Raw genomic sequence first — 22,686 nt, 5'->3', positions numbered from 1 at the left:
CCTGCAGATCAGGGTTTGACCCAAAGAGCATGTGGCCTGAATGGCTTTGTACCACATTAGGTATTTACTCATTGATCCGTGAGAGGCCCTGGATAAAAACACAATTTCCACACAGGAAGAAATGAACAGGTGTATCTGTGAACCTAGTTATTTGCTGACATTTCTGTATCAGGTATTTTAATTCTTTCTGGAATATAGTCACAAAAGTTTGGCATTGAGCCGGAGTGGGGGTGGTGGGGGAAGGGATAGAGAATGGCAAACTGTCATCTGCCAAGGTCAAATAAATATGCCTTTTTGTTTCCACAAAACACTTTATTAAGGAGGGAAGTTTCCCGTGTTTTTTTCCGCTTTGCAATATTCTGGATGATGGCAACTGAATTTTTAAAGTATGATCAATGGGTTTCAATGCAACCACTTCCGGTCTCCAGTGTCGTACAGATTACTGTAACAGAGTCTTATTTTTGTGAGAGTCATCAGACTGTCACTGATGGAAAATGTTCTGGAACAACAGCAACATGGTAAATGTCCCCACTCATTTCACAGAAGAGAGAAAGGAGAGGGGAATGGAAATACGATTGGATAACAAACACGAGATTCACTGACTTAAGACATGACAAAATAACCAGGCTGGGAAGATGGGGAGAGGAGAGGCAAGGCAGAGATGTCCAGGGAGCGGGATGCACAGTGCGGTGCAGAGATCGCTGAAATGAAATGAAAAAATGAAATGAAATGAAAATCGCTTATTGTCACGAGTAGGCTTCAAATGAAGTTACTGTGAAAAGCCCCTAGTCACCACATTCCGGCACCTGTTCGGGGAGGCTGTTACGGGAAGGTTGCACCGATGGTAATGGAGCAGATGGGGGTGAGGATTCACAGGAGGCCAGTGTTGGTTTGAGCTGGGATTCAGGGCTGAAGGAGATGACAGAAGTGGAAAAGGGCAAAGTCTTGGAGGGATTTGTGAGCAGGGGTTCTGTATTCAGTACTCAGCGTAACAGGAGGTGGGGGGGGAGGTCGATAATGAAGCAGTCAAATGAAACTGAGTACAGGTTAAAACATAACCACTGAAATGTGTTGGAGCTACGTAGGGTACAGTCTGAGTTTGAATTTCAGGTTTGGCAAAATCAAAGCTGGAGGTGGCAACATCGTGGATGAGGGTGAAAGAAGACCCCAGCAATTGCCCCCAGCTAAAGACTTAAACAGACAGATCTGGGCATATATGTAAACCATTTGGGTTGACATTGGACAGATAGTGAGAACATTGAACAGATGCCAGTGGCTCAGTTTGCTAATGTATCTACTGAGCCACTTTGTTTGATTTCAGCTGGTGTAATTGCCCTCAACATTCCAGGCTGGTGTGGGCACGGGGTGTGGAATTAATTATGGTTCTTCATCCTCAATGAATTTAGACCCCTCTTTCAACAAGCATGTGTGCGCCTGTCACATGATGCTAGTTTGACTTATTAACTAGGACATATTAAGTAATATCTACAGCACAGAAACGGGCCCTGGGCTTACCAGGTCCATGTCAGTATTTATGATCACATTGAGCTTCCAGCCACCTTTTCGTCATCTAGCACTATCAACATAGCCTTCCACTCTTGTCTCCCTCAATAATTCATCGCCATAAGGGCATCTATGCCAGTTGCCTTAACTAGTCTTTGTGGAAATGAGGTCTGCAGTCTACCCAATCTCCGATTAAAGATATACCTCCAGAAATCCGTATTTAATTTTTTGGTGACTGATGGCCTTGCCTTGAGAAGTTGTGTTACATTGAAGGTGCTATATAGATATACACTGTTGTTGTTGTTGATCCTTAATTCTGGTCTTCGCGATAAGTGGAAACCTCTTCGCTATATCTGCTCAATCAAACCTTCTCCAAATTTTAAACACCTCATTCAAATCAGCCTTCCCCTTTCTGGCGAGAAGAGCCTCAACCTGTTCAGTCTTTGCATTTAGTGCCTGCCACAACTAAACTGTCAGCTGCACTCAGGGAAAATGGCCATTGTGGTGATGTGTGGGTATGGTGTAATACAATAAGACAGGAGTCATAGATGATCACAGAATCATAGAATTTATAGTGCAGAAGGAGGCCATTCGGCCCATTGAGTCTGCACTGACCCTTGGAAAGAGCCCCCCATTTAAGCCCACACTTCCAACCAAACCCCGTATCCCAGTAACCCCATCTAACCTTTTGAAAAATGAGAATGAAAATCGCTTATTGTCACGAGTAGGCTTCAATGAAGTTACTCTGAAAAGCCCCTAGTCGCCACATTCCGGCACCTGTCCGGGGAGGCTGGTACGGGAATCGAACCGTGCTGCTGGCCAACTTGGTCGGCTTTAAAAGCCAGCGATTTAGCCCAGTGAGCTGAACCAGCCCCCAAGGACACTAAGGGCAATTTAACATGCCCAATCACCTAACCCGCACATCTTTGGACTGTGGGAGGAAACCGGAGCACCCGGAGGAAACCCACGCAGACACGGGGAGAACGTGCAGACTCCGCACAGCCGGTGACCCAAGCCGCGAATCGAACCCTGGGAGCCTGGAGCTGTGAGGCAACTGTGCTAACCACTGTGCTACCATGCTGTGCTGCCCGTGAGTCATTGTACAAAATGGTTCCCTTCCATGATTGGAACGTGGAGTGTACCCTCTCCACCGCAATGTTCCATCCATCAGGCATCAGGGAATTGGGAAACCAGCTCCTGACATATGCTCCCGGGATGCAAACTCCTCAATGAGAGCACAAATTCACAATGTCCCGATAGGAATAGTGTTCGCCACCATCCCCCACACCCAGAAAATCAGGTGCTGATTGAGTGAAGAAGGAAGAGCGAATAATCTGACAAAAGGCGACTGATTCAATAGCATTGGTTTGACACTCTCGGCCAAAATTCAGATTACCCCGGCAAGTGGCAATGTGAAAAAAGAAAACAAGAGAAGGGACTCCTACTGTGCAATGATCGCTAACAAGCGCATGGAGTTTATCCAGAAATTGAAAAAAAGACCAAAGTTTCTTTCCCTGGCAAATACATCAATCCAAATCGTACACAATCTATGATAATTTCGGCTGCAGAGAAAAGAGAGAGGTTTTATCAAGATCTTTCTTATCGTGCAGCAATGCCAGTGTGCTGGATGCACTTCCATCAGGCTATCCTAATCAGAAAGATGTGACAGTTTTAAAGCCGTCATCAATTACTCCTTCATTAACTGATTGCTGCTGGACCTCCCAACCAAGTTTCATTGCAGCCCTCAGCAGTTGCATTTCTGCATCGCGTCATTAAAATCTGACAACGGCAGCACTTAACAGCCAGGAAGCCAGAGATAGGTCGATAGTTTGTAGACACATGCTCCTTCTCAACTTTTTGTGGAAGAAATTTACTGGGAGTTGCCAGGTAAATTGGGAAACAAATTGTTCCTGAAATGACCAAGCTGTAGAAAAGCTACATTGTATTTCTCAGTGTCGCTGCTCCCCCTCATGCGTTTTGCAAGCTTGGTACAGTCCAAAATATCATTATGAAGAGTAGAATCCATATATACATCTAAAGCCGCTTAATCCAATGGGTGGATAAGTCATTGAAAGAGGATTATGTAGACACAGCAAGCTGCTCTTCTTCATTTATTCATTTCATTTTTACTTGCCTTGTTGTTCTCTCGTTGCTTTCTGTTCAGGTAATGGGGTTTGCTCTTTCAGAAGACCTCGTGTCAAAATGTTTCGCAAACTTATTATTTCTGAATAGGATTGGGGTGGAAAAAGATCCGAGCTTGCACTAAACCTGCCGACAGATTGGCTCTTTTCGTCAATTACAGCCCGTGTTTCCTGCACGGAGCTGATCCCCCACTGACTGAGGTGGCCATCACGACATTATCAACAAGGATGCACCTGCCCTCATTGAAAGTAATGTGTGTCTGTATGCTCCTCATGTTGACTCTACCAGAGACACTACATTATGTATTTGCCATACTAAACCTTGGCTACAGAAGGAAGCGGGGCCATCTGATAAGAAGCATATAAAATTATGAAGGGAATAGATAGGATAGATGCGGGCAGGTTGTTTCCACTGGCGGGTGAAAGCAGAACTAGGGGGATAGCCTCAAAATAAGGGGAAGTAGATTTAGGACTGAATTTAGGAGGAACTTCTTCACCCAAAGGTTTGTGAATCTATGAAATTCCCTGCCCAGTGAAGCAGTTGAGGCTCCTTCATTGAATGTTTTCAATATAAAGATAGATCGTTTTTTGAGGAATAAAGGGTTACGGTGTTCGGGCGGGAAAGTGGAGCTGAGTCCATAAAAGGTCAGCCATGATCTCATTGAGTGGCAGAGCAGGCTCGAAGGGCCAGATGGCCTACTCTTGCTCCTACATCTTATGTTAACACTACGAGCGGTGCGACTACTTAATTATACTTGACTATTCCTGTGGGTCGGGTCTTGTGGCGCAGTGAGTAGCGTCGCTGCCTCTCGGCCAGAGGCTCCAGTTTCGAGCCCCACCCCAAGACTTGATGGCCAAGGAAGGTGGGTTCATAACACGGTCAAATAGTTGAGTGTGTCAACCTGAAACATCCTTCCAAATACACCAATGGCAGGCACTAAGCATGGGAGAAATACCTGGTCAGCCACGCTTGATGTGGAGCTGCGTCCCTCAAACTATAAGCCCCATGGCGACAGACTAGTGACCCATTCTGGAAATAACTAGCCGTAGAAACAGATGAAAATCTGCCTTGATGCTGGAAGAGAATTGGTAATCCCTGTAAGTCAGTATACCGCAGCAAGTGTTACTGCATTGCACACTCGAGACAAGATGTATTGTGCGGCTTGAGCAGGCAATAGATTTGAAGTTAAATAAAATTACAGTGCCATATCCTAACATTCCGTCTGTGCATCAGAACTGATTGTGAGGCAAAGAGGACAGCTGAGCCTCCTGCTGCTGATTTTGGAAGTACACAGCGGAGGTGCCAACTGACCCGGAAGGACATGGGCCGCTTCCTTCTGGCCCACAGTGATTCAGAGTAGTCTCTCATTTCTGTCCAAATCGGCTGAGTTGGCTGTCTCCAAGAGCAGGACTGGAGCTTGGCTCAGCCATATATTCCTGCTCATATGTGAAAGACATGTTAAGAATTATAGAGGATTCTCCAGAATGACTTGGTTTTGCTGGATGTTCTCGGGCTCCAAATGAACCCCTCACTTTGAGGGCCTTTAATCTCAATGCGCAGGAGTCAGACCCTGAGCAGAGGATTGCTGGTTAGAAATGGGTATTGAATTATACAGAGCATAGGACATCTGGATAACCCAAGTATTTTTAATGAAATCCACATTTGTTGCTCTTGAGTCTCATCGAATCTTGGAATGTTAGAAAGTTTGCAGCACAGAAGGAGACCATTTAAATCATAGAATTTGGCCCATCATGTTTGTACTAGCTCTCTGCAAGAGTGAATCTCATTTCCTCACCCATTCCTGACAGCTATGCAAACATTTTTGTCTTCAGATAATTATTTGATTTCCCTTTGAAAGCCACGATTGAACCTGGGTCCATGACACTCTCAGGCAGTTCATTCCAGGTCCCAACCACTCGCTGCTGGAAAAATATTTTCCTCATGTGGCCTTTGACTTTGTATCATTCATTATGGGTGGGATTCTCCTCTGCACACCCTCCAGTTCTTATACACCCTTTCTCAAGTAAGGAAACCAAAACTGGTTATGCGATGGGCCAAATGGCCTCCTTCTGCACCGTAACTATTCTGGGTGGGGGCGAGGGGAGGATTTGGGATGAATTATTATTCGACCTGAAATCCAAGGAGTAGTTTGCACAAATTCGATCCCCTGGTTCTGAACGTAAAGAAACTCAATAAATAAAATCTACCCCAAAAATGAAGAACCTCCGCATTGATCAAGGTGTAAACCTATATTTTGTACTAAAACTGTGAATGTAATCTGAGTAAATCCAGTTCTTGTCAAACCATGCTGGTGATGACTAGCTGCGAAACACTGATTAATAGAATGCATCAGTTTGGCGCTCCAGTATGACACCAATTAAATTGACAACACCTTGGGATGTAGCTGAACAATGCAGATCTTGTGCCATCAAATACAAAGCTGGGACTGAAACCCAACCCGTGAATAACATTTCAGAAACAAAACATCATCTATTTAGTTGTACGATTAGTGGAAAGGGGCTTAGAGAGAAAATTACATCTCCATAAACGCAGCTGCTTATGTCAACTTTAAACAGTTGGACACTGGCAAAGAGGAAACAGTGATTTTGAATCTCACAAGATCCGGTGTGAAATTTCAGTTTTGTTTTTTAGAATTTATGCATTGTGGTGAATTACTGTGCTTTTCATGTTGTAGTCATTTAGCCCTGTGCTGTCAGGTCAGGCTTAATGTTTCTATCGAAGCAGAATAAAGCTCCTTCTGCCGAGCTTAAAAATGTGCCTTTCATCCCTAACCTCAGAAAACATCCTTTAATACTCCGCTGGGACACACTGGTGGACTTTGTGGTGTCTGTCAGTGAAGCTTTCATTTTACTGGCAGTTTATGTTGAATTCAAAGAGGTGATGTGCGGGAACTCACTCATTAGGAAAGAGCGATGTGGAGACGCCGGCGTTGGACTGGGGTGAGCACAGTAAGAAGTCTTACAACACCAGGTTAAAGTACCAGGTTCCCGTACCAGCCTCCCCGGACAGGCGCCGGAATGTGGCGACTAGGGGCTTTTCACAGTAACTTCATTGAAGCCTACTCGTGACAATAAGCAATTTTCATTTCATTTTCAAGTCCAACAGGTTTGTTTCAAACACTAGCTTTCAGAGCACAGCTCCTGGTGTTGTAAGACTTCTTACCATTAGGAAAGAGCTTCATTGTGGAGCACACAAATTTATTTCATGTCAATCCCCAACTGGCTGAAGTAAGAGTTAATCTTCTTTTCCATTGACTTAAACTGTATCAGGCTCAACCTTGCACAAGAGGAGGTCCCGTAATAAACTTGGAACTTTAACCTGGTGTTGTAAAACACCTTACTGTGCCCACCCCAGTCCAACGCCGACATTTTGGCTGTTCGTTATTGACCGCCTAACAGCCTTATTTGAGAAATAAAACTCGCCAATCACTGAGTTACCGGCAAAGAAAGATCTTCATTTTGAGCGTTAGTTTTGTGACTATTATCGTGACTTTAGAACAGGATTTGGCGGAAAAGAAGAACCATACGTTACAGTTAAAACTGAAAGTTTTCCAACATTATCCATTATCATCTAACTGCAACATGTTAGGCAAATGTAACAGCACAGCGCAAACCTGTTAAGTTCTCCCTGTGTTGTGCTGCCTCCATCGTTCACTTACACCCACACACTTCAACATAACAGCTGGAGTCTTCAATTCTGAAAGCAAAAATATGAGCCACTGGAATAAGTAAATGCACAAGAGGGCGAATCGATCAAATTATCGCAGTAATCTTTCAGAAAAACCATTGCACCATCAAATGTACTCGAGAAAGAAAGTCTGCGTAACTGAAATGCTTCAGAGTCAGTCCGACCATAACGAACCTTTCAAATAAAATGCCTGACGATCAATGACCCTCCACCAAACATGTATGAGGGGATGGTAGTGTCGTGGTAATGTCACTGGCCTCGTCATCCAGCGACTCTCTGGGGAGATGGGATCAAATCCTACCCTGGCAGCTGGTGGAATTTAAATTCAATTTGAAAAATGTGGAATTATAAAGCTAGTCTCCATGGCAACAGTTGTTTAAAAACCATTCTGGTTTACAAATATCCTTCAGGAGGAACAGATCTGCCAGCCTTATCTGGTCTGGTCTACATGTGATGGAGTTTCCACATGCGGATCACCACAGCAATATGGCTGACTCGTAACTACCCTCTGAAATGGTCAAGCCACTCATTTGGGCAACAGGTTCTGGCCTTGCCAGTGATACCTGTACCTTGCAAAAGAATTTTTAAATCTGTGACCCTCCAGCAAAAGTGACACTTTTGCAAAACTCCAGATATGGAGACCGGCCATCAATAACCTTCAAATGAAGCATCTGGCCGCAATAACATTTGGGTAAAGTGTCTGACTGCCAATTACCCTTCAAGACAAAGAGGAGCATGAATTTGACATTACCTGTCTTTGGCCATGGGGACCTGAATGATATGCCCTCCCCAAATTCATTCCTGCCTTTTTACAACTTCTGGAGTGCCCGCCCCCATCCACCTGCCAACATGTCATGGGCAGTGTAATATCCTGGTCAGCTGGCTTGGTTACAAGCTCAATTGATTATTCTTTATTTCTTTAAAGATTGTCGAAAGGGTCAGCGTGGAGAGAACGTTGCTGCAAATGATAACCATCTCCGACAAGAGAGAATCAACCACCTCCTCTTGACATTCAATGGCATTGCCGTGCCTGAGTCCCTCATTGTTGACATCCTGGGAATTATCGTTGACCAGAAACTAGGCTGGCCCATACTGTGACCACAAGAGCAGCACCTGAATTTACCTTTGGGGTGCACCCAAAATCGGCGTCGGCAGGAGCAGATGTAAACCCGCTCCTGCCTGAGTTCACGTATTTAACACAATGTTTTTTTTTCTTTTTTTTTAAAAATTTAGATTACCCAATTATTTTTTCCAATTAAGGGGCAATTTAGCAAGGCCAATCCACCTACTCTGCACATTTTTGGGTTGTGGGGGCGAAACCCACGCAGACACGGGGAGAACGTGCAAACTCCACACGGACAGTGACCCAGAGCCGGGATCGAACCTGGGACCTCAGCGCCGTGAGGCGGTTGTGCTAACCACTAGGCCACCGTGCTGCCCTATTTAACACAATGTTATGCTACGTGGCCGATTAAGACCCGTCCAGCGTGAAACACGTCTGCTGGTTGGACTCCTACTGAGTGCCAGAGGGATTGCATCAAGCACCAGATACAATGAGGACCCAGCAGGGGGGTTTAACACCTGTGGAGGTGGCCCCCCTGAAGGCTACCTACAATTGTGGTGGAGACCGAGGCCACTCTGGGAGATAACAGTCATTGCTTTCCTGCTGTTCGGCAATGACATCAACACCAGAGGGTCATGGAAGGTGAGTGGGCAAGTCGGGTGGGCTAAGTGCGCCCCATGTCACAATTGAGTACCTGGTTGTTCTAAGTGCCACAGAACAGTGCCAGGTGCCACATTCACATGCCCAGTTATGGCAAGAGAAAGGTACCCCACCTGACAAAGAAGGCGTGGACAGAAGTGACTGCCGAGGTCAGTGGGCAATGGCTGCACTGCTGTAAAAGGTTCAATGAATTTCTGCGGTCAGGAAGGGTAAGTGCAGAGCTGGCACGGACCTGTGCAGAGACGGGTAGTCAGATGTCCATTTCGATGTGCGTTCAGGGGTCTGAGAGTGTATGCCAACTGGCACTGAAGTGTGCTCTGCCAAAATCGTTGTGTGTGGAATTAGAGGAGATAGGGGAAGCATTAAATGGATATTTTTCGTCAGTGTTTACACTGGAGAAAGACAATGTTGTCGAGGAGAACACTCACGTTCAGTCGACCAGGCTAGATGGAATTGAGGTTCAAAAGGAGGAGGTGTTAGCAGTTTTAGAAAATGTCAAAATAGATAAGTCCCCTGGGCCAGATGGGATTTATCCTAGGATTCTCTGGGAAGCCAGGGAGGAGATTGCAGAGCCTTTGTCCTTGATCTTTATGTCGTCTTTGTCGACAGGAATAGTGCCGGAAGACTGGAGGATAGCAAATGTTGTCCCCTTGTTCAAGAAGGGGAGTAGAGACAACCCTGGTAATTATAGACCTGTGAGCCTTACTTCGGTTGTGGGTAAAATGTTGGAAAAGGTTATAAGAGATAGGGTTTATAATCATCTTGAAAAGAACAAGTTGATTAGCGATACTCAACACGGTTTTGTGAAGGGTAGGGCATGTCTCACAAACCTTATTGAGTTTTTTGAGAAGGTGACCAAACAGGTGGATCAGGGTAAAGCTGTTGATGTGGTGTATATGGATTTCAGTAAGGCGTTTGATAAGGTTCCCCACGGTAGGCTATTGCAGAAAATAAGGAAGTATGGAATTGAAGGTGATTTAGCGGTTTGGATCAGTAATTGGCTAGCTGAAAGAAGACAGAGGGTGGTGGTTGATGGCAAATGTTCATCCTGGAGTTCAGTTACTAGTGGTGTACCGCAAGGATCTGTTTTGGGGCCACTGCTGTTTGTAATTTTTATAAATAACCTGGAAGAGGGTGTAGAAGGATGGGTTAGTAAATTTGCAGATGACACGAAGGTCGGTGGAGTTGTGGATAGTGCTGAAGGATGTTATAGGATACAGAGGGACATAGATAAGCTGCAGAGCTGGGCTGAGAGGTGGCAGATGGAGTTTAATGCGGAAAAGTGTGAGGTGGTTCACTTTGGAAGGAGTAACAGGAATGCAGAGTACTGGGCTAATGGCAAGATTCTTGGTAGTGTAGATGAACAGAGAGATCTCGGCATCCAGGTACATAAATCCCTGAAAGTTGCCACCCAGGTTAATAGGGCTGTTAAGAAGGCATATGGTGTGCTAGCCTTTATAAGCAGGGGGATTGAGTTTCGGAACCACAAGGTCATGCTGCAGCTGTACATAACTCTGGTGCGGCCACATCTGGAGTACTGCGTGCAGTTCTGGTCACCACATTATAGGAAGGATGTGGAAGCTTTGGAAAGGGTTCAGAGGAGATTTACTAGGATGTTGCCTGGTATGGAGGGAAGGTCTTACGAGGAAAGGCTCAGGGAATTGAGGTTGTTTTCGTTAGAGAGGAGAAGGCTGAGAGGTGACTTAATAGAGACATATAAGATAGTCAGAGGGTTAGATAGGGTGGACAGTGAGAGTCTTTTTCCTCGGATGGTGATGACCAACACGAGGGGACATAGCTTTAAATTGAGGGGTGAGAGATATAGGACAGATGTCAGAGGCAGTTTCTTTACTCAGAGAGTGGTAGGGGTGTGGAACGCCCTGCCTGCAATAGTAGTAGACTCGCCAACTTTAAGGGCATTTAAGTGGTCACTGGATAGACATATGGATGAAAATGGAATAGTGTAGGTCAGATAGGCTTCAGATGGTTTCACAGGTCGGCGCAACATCGAGGGCCGAAGGGCCCGTACTGCGCTGTAGTGTTCTATGTTCTATGTAAGGCTGGAACGTCAGCAGAAGAAGCCGCTGAAATGTTGGGGAAGTCCCCAATCTGTTGGTCCTGACTTGGAGCAAGAGTGATGCCCTGGAGCTGGATTGCCACCAGCCAGCTCTCTCCTCTGGTCCTGGTGAGACAGGGGTCTGGGATGAAGGTATCTGTGTAGGTGAGTGTGCCATGGGTACGGCGGGCTTCACGGGCACCAGTTATCGGAAAGTGAGCTGCCCCAGCCCGACTGCACATTGAAGTTCTAATGCAGAAGTTACCATGAAGGCTCTCTCCATTGTCTCGGCACACCATTTACATATCCAGCATGTATATTGACAACGATGATTAAATTCACTGATGTTGTTTCTTTATTCCACAGATGAGCCGACCCAGCCAGCCACAGGCAACCCTGAGGACTCCCCATCAGGCATACAGGAGGACAATGCTCCTGCATCCGGGTCACGCTGTATTTCAGGGCACGATTCTCCAGAAAGGTTTCTGAGTGTGGTAGCGATTGGAACTGCTTCGAGACTACCTGAGCTCCACCCGGAGAGGCCGGCAATGCTATTAACGCTAATTGGTCCACTTAATGAGGCTCCACACGCTTCACGCTGCAAATGGAGGCTCGCCAGCCGATTCGCCGGCACCGTGCTCATCAGATCCCCGCTAACAATGTCCAGCAGCACTGAAACAGCTCTTGTACAGCCAACCCCGCTCAGCTCACAGCTGTGGCGCAGAGAAGACCGGTCCCAAGATTCGGGAAATGCAAACTTGGGAAGGCTCCTAGATGCGGTCACGGCCAGGAGGGATGCCCTGTTCCCCCAAGGGTCCTGGAGGGTGAGCTACAGGGCAGTTAGTGCCACCTGTGATGAAGCGACAGAGGCTGTCAGCTCGGAAAGGGTGACCAGGAGGACCACCCTCCAGTGTCACAAGAAGGTCAACAACGGGCTAGCACGGGTGAATTGACACCAAAGACCCCGCCCACCCCACCCTGCAAGACCTGCAAGTGGGCACCCTCACTTTACCCCACCCACTGTCAAACTAACCCTTCCTTCACCAAACCCCCCCCCCCCCCGGACATAAGAATCTTCATGACCTTCGAGGAACCGGCCCTGGAGGTGATGGGGTTGGCCGCAGACAGAGAGGTCACCAATGCAGAGGTTGGCGGACGCCAGAGGTGAGGATCCATCGGATGCCATGCGGAGGAGCTGTCACACACGAGTTGTTATTGCCATACGGACTGACCCATCCCTCCCACTGACCACATGTCCATTCCCCCGCAGGTCCTCCAGCCAACAGCACCGGCCTATCCAGGTGGGCCTTCCCCATCTGCCTCCCATGAGATCACCTCGGAGGAGAACTCTGAGGGTGCCATGATTGACGCATCACAGCTGTCATCCTCACCCTCCACCAGAGCAGATACACACACCTCAGTGAGAAGTGTTAGTGGTCAGGCTCCCAGGCACAATCTGGTGAGCACCACATTGCTGATGATGTACATCAGGCGAGACAGCAGTCGGAGGTCTGCTGGATCCCTGGACCCAGCTAGGACCCAGCCAGATGCTGAGCCTCTGGTACAGGTTGCCCCAGAGCTGATGGAGATGTTAGGGAGTGGCTGAGACATTCAGAGGGAGATGGCAATGACACCGGCAGGTCCATAGCAGCTTGGAGGAGTCCCAGAGGCTGTGGGTGCAGGAGATGTCGCCGGCAATGTGTGGTACCGAGGCCAACACTCCTGGGGTGGCAACCGCAGTGGAGAGCCTGGTGCACGATGCCAGCAGCATGAGTGAAGGTGTCCAAGGCATCGAGCAGTCAGTCACGGCCATGGCTGAGGGCTTTGGTAGACAGTCCAATTCGCTAGGTGATGTGACCCAGTACCAGGCTGACCTTGATGAGGTTCCGCGGGACATGTCCTGCTGTCAGATGGGCATGGCTGAGGTGCTGCGGAGCTTGTCCCAGTTGCAGGTGGGCATGGCTGAGACACAACAGAGCATGTCCCAGTCTCTGAGGAGCATTGCCAAGGGCATCAACACAATGGTGCAGACATCAGGGAGCCACCAGGGCTGGAAGATCCAGACGATGCAGGGGCAGCCAGGGCTCGAATCAGCTGCCCCTCCGGCCCAAGGTGAACCCCAGGGCCCTATGGGCACTGAGGGAGAGGAGAGGACACCGGTGCCAACCCGGACCCGTTGCATGGAGTGGGCATGGTGGCCACCAGCACCCCTGCATTCCACCCCTCTGATGAGGCCGCGTTTCGAAGTCAGCACACGGGACAGGGCGGCATGGCTGCAAGATGTAAGAATCACGTGAACTTCCTGGATAATGGGCACAGACTTTGAGAATCAATGTCCTGTGGTCTCAGACAATCATCTTCATCGGGTGGTACCCTTCCTGTTGATAAAAGTTTCTGACTATCCAGCTGGCACCATTATGGCCAGTCCATAGCACCCTGGATGCGGGGGAACCCAGTGAACCTTCGTGCCCTCTCTGCCTGGCTGCCCTCTGTCGGGTAGTTGATGTAAGTGTGGGCATGTCTGAAGCTGGTATCAGTCACTAGATTGACATAGCTGTGTGCGGCTCATTGAGAGACAGTGCACAGAACCCCCACTGAGCCCCAATCCCCCTCCCCCTCCCCTCAGTCTTGGCCTCCCTACTGCCCCTGCACCAACTCAACCCGTGTCTCTCCTCATACAGGTCTCTGCCTGCCCTCACCTTGCCTCCTCTCTCCTGCCTCCTTTCCCTTCCGCCCCGCTCTTCCTCTTCAGAGAAGGTCCCACCAGCAGTGTACACTATCCCCATTTGATCAGAAGCAGAGGGTCAGTACCTTACAAATGATGGATCGGTGTGCTCCAATCTTCAAGAAAAGCTTCCAGGGAGGTCTTGAAATGCTGAAAGTCACGCTTCAAATGTGAAACAGTAACTAGAAAACTCATGCCAAGCTCTGTACTCACACAGCTATGCACCATCTACAAAGCATGTCAAGAGCCAGTGACACCCACTTGCCTGGATGAGTGCAGCTCCAGCAACACTCAAGAAGTTCAACACCATCCAGGAGATAGCAGTCTGCCTGATTGGCACCCTATCCACCGTCTTCAACGTCCACTCCTTCAGCCCCCAACACACAGTGGCAGCAGTGTGTACTATGTACAAGATGCACTGCAGCAACTGAGCAAGGCTCCTTTGACAGCACCTTCCGAACCATCAACCTCTACTACTAGAACGACAAGGACGACAGATGCAAGGGAACACCACCACCTGCAAATTCCCCTCCAAGGCATTTCCCATTCTGACTTGGAACTATATTGTCATTGCTTCACTCTCACGGGTTCAAAATCTTGGGACTCCCTCCCCAGTAGCACCCTGGGTGTACCTACACCTCATGGACGCAGTGGCTCCAGAATGCGACTCACCAACACCTCGTCAAGATCAATTAGGAATGGACAGCATATATAGGCCCAGCCAGTCAGGCTCACATCCATCAACGAATATTAAAAAAAACAATAGAATTAAAGAAAATATTGAATAAATGAGCAGCTAGAACCATCACAAGTGTGATGAACCAAATAGCTTCCTTCAGTACTCGGAGTCCGAACTACAGAATATACATCTTTTATTTTGCATCAATGGGGTTAATTTTCTCTTTGAGCACAGATGCTGCGCCGACCATGTAAAGTATTGTTTGTTTATTCCAAGCTTAGAGAGCAAATTGATTTATATTGTGTAAGTGCTGCGTTCATTGAGAGCAGCGATGCATTCTAAACAAACATCTATTCAGCTCTGTGGGCGACAGGAAGTTGCAGATGTTGGGAGAACGTACTCTTATTTAATCAGTTCATTCTCCACTGTCATAGAATCATAGAATTTACAGTGCAGAAGGAGGCCATTCAGCCCATCGAGTCTGCACCGGCTCCTGGAAAGAGCACCCTACCCAAGGTTAACACCTCCATCCTATCCCCATAACTCAGTAACCCCACCCAACACTAAGGGCAATTTTGGACACTAAGGGCAATTTATCATGGCCAATCCACCTAACCCGCACATCTTTGGACTGTGGGAGGAAACCGGAGCACCCGGAGGAAATCCACGCACACACGGGGAGAATGTGCAGACTCCGCACAGACAGTGACCCAAGCCGGAATCGAACCTGGGACCCTGGAGCTGTGAAGCGATTGTGCTATCCACAATGCTACCGTGCTGTCCTGTGCCTTTGCATATGCTTCAAGCCGTGTTACTGTTGTCACAGCCTAACAAGATACATTGAACTTCCACATTCATATTTCTGTCATTTGTAAATTCTAAGCTATGAACAATCATTCCCAAAATATGTATTTGGTGACTTCAGAATCTGATACCAAATATGTCGGGCTGGATTCTCAGTTCCTGTGTTAACTCCGGGGCAGGATTCACGACTTTCACGACAGCAAGCCTGGTGCCGAATCTGGACCGATTCAGCTATCACTGAGGGGCTAGCACCAGTGTCATGTGGAACACGACCGATTCCAACAAAAGGTGGTGCGGGATTCACTGGGTCCATGAATGATACTCAGGGGGCTGACAAGCTGTAGCCGCGCATACAGATTATAATCCCCACACACACTCGCCCCAGCCAACAAGATGGCACTGGTTGTGCTGGAGCGCACCCGTACAGCTGATGGGTCGTCTGGGGCCAGAGGGCACCCAGGGGGGTGGCCTGAAAGGAAACCTATACAACCCATGGCACTAAGTTCACAGTGGGTTGGCAGTGGCGTGCACAGCTGCAAGGCCGGCCCGCTGGTCGGGCAGCCTTGCCTGCTGCGACAATAGTGTTCTGTGCCTGCCCGCTTCCTGGCCAGCCCCGGCTACTCACCCCAGCCCCAGCAGAAGGGCCCCAACCAGCGGCACAACTGTCAGCAAACTATGGCGAGGTTGGAGTCTTTCCGTACCCCCTCTCTCTCCGTCAGCACCCACGACGCTGGTTTCACGACTTTTAAAAGCACAAGTGAACCACGCCGTCGGGAACTCGGCCCATCAGAGGCGGAGGATCACGGATTCCCGGAGAATATCGGGTGAAGCCCGCTAATAATATGGAAATGGTGTTCACTGTACGTGCGATCCGGACCGCGTTGACGCTGCTGTCGAGGTGAATTGCGATTTGGCGTCAAATTGGCGCCCGCCACGATTTTGCCATTGAAGCCTATTCTCCACTCAATCACGTTTCCCGATTTTGCCGTCAGCCAACAGAGAATCCCACCCGTCATGTTTAGTTCGGAAGGGTAGCCATCGACCTGGATCTGGTCCAGCCAGTCTAGATTATTCCTTAAATATAAACTAAACAGCAGAGTGTTTATTTCAGTAATCAACTGCATATTGGGTGAAAATGACTGGAAAGTGGGCCAGAGATTCCTGGTGATATACCTTTGCTCATTTAAATCCAGTTCCCTGATACGATGATTGTGGTGAATGCCTCACGGTAGCATGGTGGTTAGCATCAATGCTTCACAGCTCCAGGGTCCCAGGTTCGATTCCCGGCTGGGTCACTGTCTGTGTGGAGTCTGCACGTCCTCCCTGTGTGTGCGTGGGTTTCCTCCGGGTGCTCCGGTTTCCTCCCACAGTCCAAAGATGTGCGGGTTAGGTGGATTGGCCATGCTAAATTGCCCGTAGTGTAAGGATAATGGGGGGATTGTTGGGTTACGGGTATACAGGTTATGTGGGTTTGAGTAGGGTGATCATTGCTCGGCACAACATCGAGGGCCGAAGGGCCTGTTCTGTGCTGTACTGTTCTATGTTCTATGTTCTATGTAACTTAGTAATTCATACTGTATTTACCAATACCATTGTAGGCGCAGTAGCGTTATCCGACCACTAGGGGGAGTAGCTCTGGGAATGCTCAGGCGTTTGTACAGGGCTCCACCCTTGGCTCCGCCCACGACTCCTCCCCCTGGACTGCTGTATAAATACCCTTGTCCAGAGCCAGCCTGCAGTTCATCGAGAGTTCAACGGGTAACAGGCTGGCTCTGCAGTAAGTAGATTAAAACCACTGTTTATATCTTAAAGCATATGTCTAGTGAATTGATGGTTCCATCAATGATCACCTGAATTACTGGGTTGTATAACATTGTCCTATTTCCTGATGATAATGGGCAGTATGCACTGTTTTCTTACCTCGCCCGTACAAAGTTACACTCACTTTTAAAGATGCTGTTAAATCTGCTTCCGCCCCCTTTCGGGCAGTGAATTTCAGATCATAACAACACGCTGTGTAAAAAAACTTCTCCTTACCGCCCCTCAGAATCTTTCGTCAATCCCTGTCCTCTGGCTGCCATTCAACTGCGAGTAAAAATTCTATTAAAAACCCGCAGAACGTTTGCACAACCTCCCCGTAAACCTCTCTCGTTAAGCAGAGGTCAGCTTCTTCAGTCTCTCCATATAACTGAAATCATTGCAACAATCTGATAAACTCTCTGCACCCTCTGCCATAGTGTGCTGTCACCCCAGTGGCAACTTGGAAGTACACCCGAGCTGAAAGCATGGGATTCGAGGCAAAGACAGGCTCCGGAATTGACAATTTGCATATCAGTTTTATTCCATTGCAATTCATTTCCTGAACAATGGCGCGGTCATTGAATACCACAGTCGAGGAGTCTTCCTATACCAAAAGAACATTCAAACATTAATATTAATGTGTTTCTCAGAGACTGGCGTGTTGGGCTCTCTCACTCTTGCTGGATGAACAGTGGACAGTGTATAAATTGCATCGAACTTGCAGTACAGAAACAGGCCTTTCGACCGCCTGAAGCTGTCCCAGTGTTCATGCTCCACACAAACGTCCTTTCAAACCCGATTTCACCAAGTGAAGCATGTCAACATGTAAACACGTCCTTCTATTCCCTTCTGCATTGTGGATCAGAGTATTTCTCCTGGCAGTATCGGTGTTGAGACAGTAATAAATGTCTGGCCATTTTCATACTCATGTGCCTTTTCTCCGTGCCTTTTCTGAAAAGGCAGCGGCAAATATATTCAGAGCAAGCGGCACAGTTTTCAAGCCAAAGTTGAAAGGTTTTCAAGAGCCCAGTTAACATTGTAATTTAGTGCTCATGTGTGCGGTTGCCATTCAAAAGAGCAACACAGCCAGAAAAATATTATTCATGTTAGAATGCCAGTGATCTTTGCAATTACAGTGTATAATGTCGACAGGAAGGTAATTATTTTGTTTCAAGTGGGAATGATGAAAAAGGATTTTGCCAGTTTTTTCAATTGGCAATATAGAGAACACTTAACCCTTAGACTGGGTGTTTTCATCTCATGCACCATGGTGACGGAATCAAGACATACTCACATAAAGCACATCTTCAAACTTCCCACATTCAATTACTTCTGGAAAGTAGCGAATGTTGTTCATTTGCTTCCCACATGATTTTCGCCTCCTCACTTGAACATATATCATCATCATTATCCCTTCATGGTCTCAGTGGTTGTCTCTGTATTAGAAGGTTGAGGATGGAACTGCTATGGGAGCTTTCCTACCAACCCAAACCATCAACTGAAGCAGTCAAGTCAACTGAAGAAGGGAGTCTCCAGCCATGAGTAAGCGTCCTCGCTATGTTACACATCAGCCCAGATTGAAGGGTAGGCCTTTGATAGGCAGCTTCCAGGCTCAATCAGAAGCAGATGGGGGGAAAAGTGGCATTTTGGATCTCGGACTTAGCTGGTATCAATTCCTTCCGCAGTTCCTTTATAAATGGTGAATCAGCCCATGGTTCACACGAAGGAATGACTTAAAGAAGAACACGTGAAATTGGAGTAGGAGAACATCATACAGCTGGTCGAAACTGCTCCGCCATTCAATACGATCACAGTTGACAACAATCTCTCCCTCAATGTCAGCAAAACTAAAGAGCTGATCATTGACTTCAGGAAGCAAAGTATCGTACACACCCGTGTCTGCATCAACAGCACCGAGGTGGAAATGGTTGACAGTTTCAAATTCCTTGGTGTGCACATCACCAAAAGTCTGAACTAGTCCACCCATGTCGACGCTACTACCAAGAAAACGCAGCAGCGCCTATACTTCCTCAGGAAATGAAGGAAATGCAGCATGCCCACACTGACTCTTGCCAACTTTCACAGGTGTGTAGGAGTGGTTTCAAGACCTGTGTATTGAGTCAGCTTCCACGTGGGGTTATTCCCCGTGGCTCAACTCAGTACAGAGAGGAAAAAGCACATCGACAACCTGGACAAGATGGCTATTTAATCGAGCTTGTTACGTGTACAAGGGGAACAGACTGGATATCTGCCAAGATCTGTTCTGCTGAACAAAGACCAGAACACAGTACTTATACAATTTACAAAAATCAATAGCCCACCCCAGTTGGACGCAATCCAATCCCTGAAGCTGCTACGTTTAAACTTATCCAATAGAATTGTAAGCAATGTTTAAACTTCACCCAATAGAATTGCAAGCAGCGCATGATTGATCTTCATCCTGACAGCTATGCTTACTCGTAATTTGCTGTGCATTCATTGTCTGTGAGAAGCAGGACAGCAAAACCCACATCCTACATTGTTTCACAAAGACAAGATATCAGAAGTGACGTCCTTCCGGACAAGGTAGCTATCCTAAATTCTATTTGATTACTTATTGCTGTTATGTCCTAAAAATACATGTTTAATGGTTAATAATGATTACTCAGTCCTATAATTCATCTCAATCCTTAATAAAGTAACTTACGGACTTTCGGTGTGCATCATGAAGTGAGTGAGCACACACAAGGCAGCTCCTGCCTAAGGTTGCAGAAAAGAGCTCTTTTTTGGGCAGCACGGGTTGGAATTTCGATGAAAAGGCGTGGGTGAATGTTCAAGGAGTATTTTCCCCCAGGAATAGGATGTTCCTTGGTTATCAGACCCTCAGAAACAGTGCAAGATTTGTCTGAACAGCAACAAACAAAAGCCTCTGCAAGCATGCTAGCGGGGGAAGGGCCAGCTTATAGGTCTCAAGCTGACCTGAGGGCCTTTATGAAAGCTGAATTCTAGCAGCAGAGGGAAGAACTGTGAAAAGATCTCACCAAGGCCATTGAAGAAGCGGAGACGGACGTCCGGTAGCGGTGATGCGGAGCTAAGCCGCACGTTCAGTGGCTCCCACAATTTTCGGACTTTGGGGCTCTTTTAAGGGCTCGTAGTGGTGCTGTTTGGAATTTTCCCCGTGTGGGAACACTCCTTCTCAGATTCTCCACCGGTGGATGGCCTGGACTAGGAGTGGAGCGGTCAGAAAACCGGCTTTGCAGGTGCGGCTAAGCCGCACCGCAGCTCCCGCTACTTAAGGACTTTTGGGCCGATTTGAGGGCCCCAAACGGTGCTGTCTCGACGAATCCCGGTGGGGGAAGGTGTCTAGAGGAGCATTCCCCATAATTTATGGTGCTCACCCGGAGTGGGGCAAGGGAAAAGGCTGCAGCAGCTCCACAAGAAAAGCGGGGGAAGAAGGACAAAATGGCGGCCGGCGGAACACCCGAGGACTGGTGGAAGTAGGCGCAGGAGCAGCAAGCTGCTCTTCTGCGCTGTTTTGCGGAGCTGAAGGCTGAGTTGCTGGACTCCCTGAATGCGACTACCAACAAGCTGCTTGGAGCTCAGGCGGCCCAGGAGGTGTCTATCCGGGAGTTGCAGCAGCAGGCCGCTGAGCGGGAGGAGGAGGCCGTGGTCCTCGTGGGGAAAGTGGAGTTGCACGAGGCACTTCACAAAAAGTGGCAAGACCGCTTGGAGGAGCTGGACGTTCGCACGAGGCGAAAGAATTTGAGGATCCTGGGCCTGGCGGAGGGGCTGGAGGGGTTGGATCTCCCGTAGTACGTGACCACGATGTTGAGCTCGTTGATGGGAGCGGGGTCCTTCCATTTGCCCCTGGAGCTTGAGGGAGCCCACAGAGTGCTGGCCAGGAGGCCTAAGGCAAATGAACCCCCGCGGGCGGTGCTGGTGCGGTTCCATCGATTCAGCGACCGGGAGTGTGTGCTGCGCTGGGCCAAGAAAGAGAGGAGCAGCAAGTGGGAGAATGCGGTAGTACGAATCTACCAGGACTGGAGTGCGGAGGTGGCAAAGCGGAGGGCCGGGTTCAACCGGACGAAGGCGGTGCTGCATGCCAAGCAGGTCAGATTTGGAATGCTGCAGCCTGCGCGTCTGTGGGTGACATATAAGGACCGGCACCACTACTTCGAGTCCCCGGAGGAGGCGTGGGCCTTTGTACAGGCGGAGAAACTGGACTCGAACTAGGATCTGGGGACACACTATGGCCGTTGCTGTTTTCGCTGTTGCTGTTCTTCAATTTTGACACGTGTTTTTTTTATGCTGGTTTTCTTTTTGCTCTGTTTCCGGGTGGGTTTGTCTGTTGGGTATGGGTGTGGGGTATGTGGGGAACGTTGGGGGTATGTGCTTTATATGTTCTCTTCTGTACGGGGCCGGGGGTTGGGGTGAAACTGGATTTTGAGGAGCTGCGTCGGTAGGGTGGGGTGTGGCAGTGTGAAAGCGCGGGCTTTCCTCTGGTTGTCTGCGCTGCGGGGCAGGGGGGGGGCGGAGCTGGAGGTGGGGGCGTGGCCTCTACTGGTTTTCTTTCCCGCGCTGAAGCGGTGCCAAGGAGGTGTGTCAAGAGGGGGATGACCCATGCCGGGAGGAGATGGGTTTTGTCAGGAGCTGCCGGGTCAGCAGAAGTCAGCTGACTCACGGAAGTACCATGGAGGGTGCGTCGCGGCTAGGTGGGGTCCTAGCCTGGGGGGGTGGGGGGGGATACCGGGTTGCTGCTGGAATGGCCAGGAAGGAGCTGGCGTGGGCCGGGGGGGGGTAGAGGAGAGGCGTTATCGCCATGGGGAACGGGTCAGGCGGGGCGAGCTGGCCTGGGGCGAGCAGTCGATAAGCTATGACTAGCCAGCGGGGGAGAGGGGGAGGTTGCTCTCTGATTCGGCTGATTACCTGGAACGTGAGGGGGCTGAATGGGCCGGTTAAGAGAACCAGGGTATTTTCTCATTTGAAGGGGCTGAAGGCGGACGTGGCTATGCTCCAGGAGACCAACTTGAAGGTGGCGGACCAGGTTCGTCTGAGGAAGGGGTGGGTGGGGCAGGTTTTGCACTCAGGATTGGACGCGAAGAACCGAGGGGTGGCGATCCTGGTGGGGAAGAGGGTGGCGTTCGAGGCGGCTGAGGTGGTGTCGGACAAGGAGGGCAGATATATTATGGTGAAGGGTAGGCTGCAAGGAGAGAAGGTGGTGCTGGTAAATGTATATGCCCCGAATTGGGATGATGCCGGCTTCATGAGGCGCTTGTTGGGCCGCATTCCGGACCTGGAGGCAGGGGGCCTGATCATGGGGGGAGACTTTAACACAGTGCTGAATCCCCCACTGGACCGGTCCAGTTCAAGGCCGGGTAGGAGACCAGCGGCGGCCAAAGTGCTGAGGGGGTTTATGGACCAGATGGGAGGGGTGGATCCCTGGAGGTTTGGGAGGCCGAGAGCGCGGGAGTATTCCTTTTTCTCCTATGTCCATAGGGTCTATTCCCGAATAGATTTTTTCATCCTGAGCAGGGGATTGATCCCGAAGGTGCAGGATGCAGAGTATT

The 22,686-nt window shown here is 48.7% G+C and overlaps 1 protein-coding gene across 1 annotated transcript in view; it reads right to left on the bottom strand.

Annotated features, from left to right (window-relative positions):
* The window catches only part of LOC119974456 (synaptic vesicle glycoprotein 2B-like), a 182,573-nt gene extending 175,165 nt beyond the window's left edge, over positions 1 to 7,408 (bottom strand). Inside the window, exon 1 of the mRNA XM_038813363.1 lies at positions 7,280 to 7,408. The gene's annotated coding sequence lies outside the window, so the exon portion shown is untranslated. The remainder of the gene's footprint in view (positions 1 to 7,279) is intronic.
* Between the last annotated feature and the right edge of the window lie 15,278 nt (positions 7,409 to 22,686).

The sequence above is a fragment of the Scyliorhinus canicula genome, chromosome 12 (genome assembly GCF_902713615.1).
Source record: "Scyliorhinus canicula chromosome 12, sScyCan1.1, whole genome shotgun sequence".
Lineage (NCBI taxonomy): Eukaryota > Metazoa > Chordata > Chondrichthyes > Carcharhiniformes > Scyliorhinidae > Scyliorhinus > Scyliorhinus canicula.
Note: the sequence above shows the minus strand (reverse complement) of the source record. Positions and strands in the feature narration are given on the sequence as shown.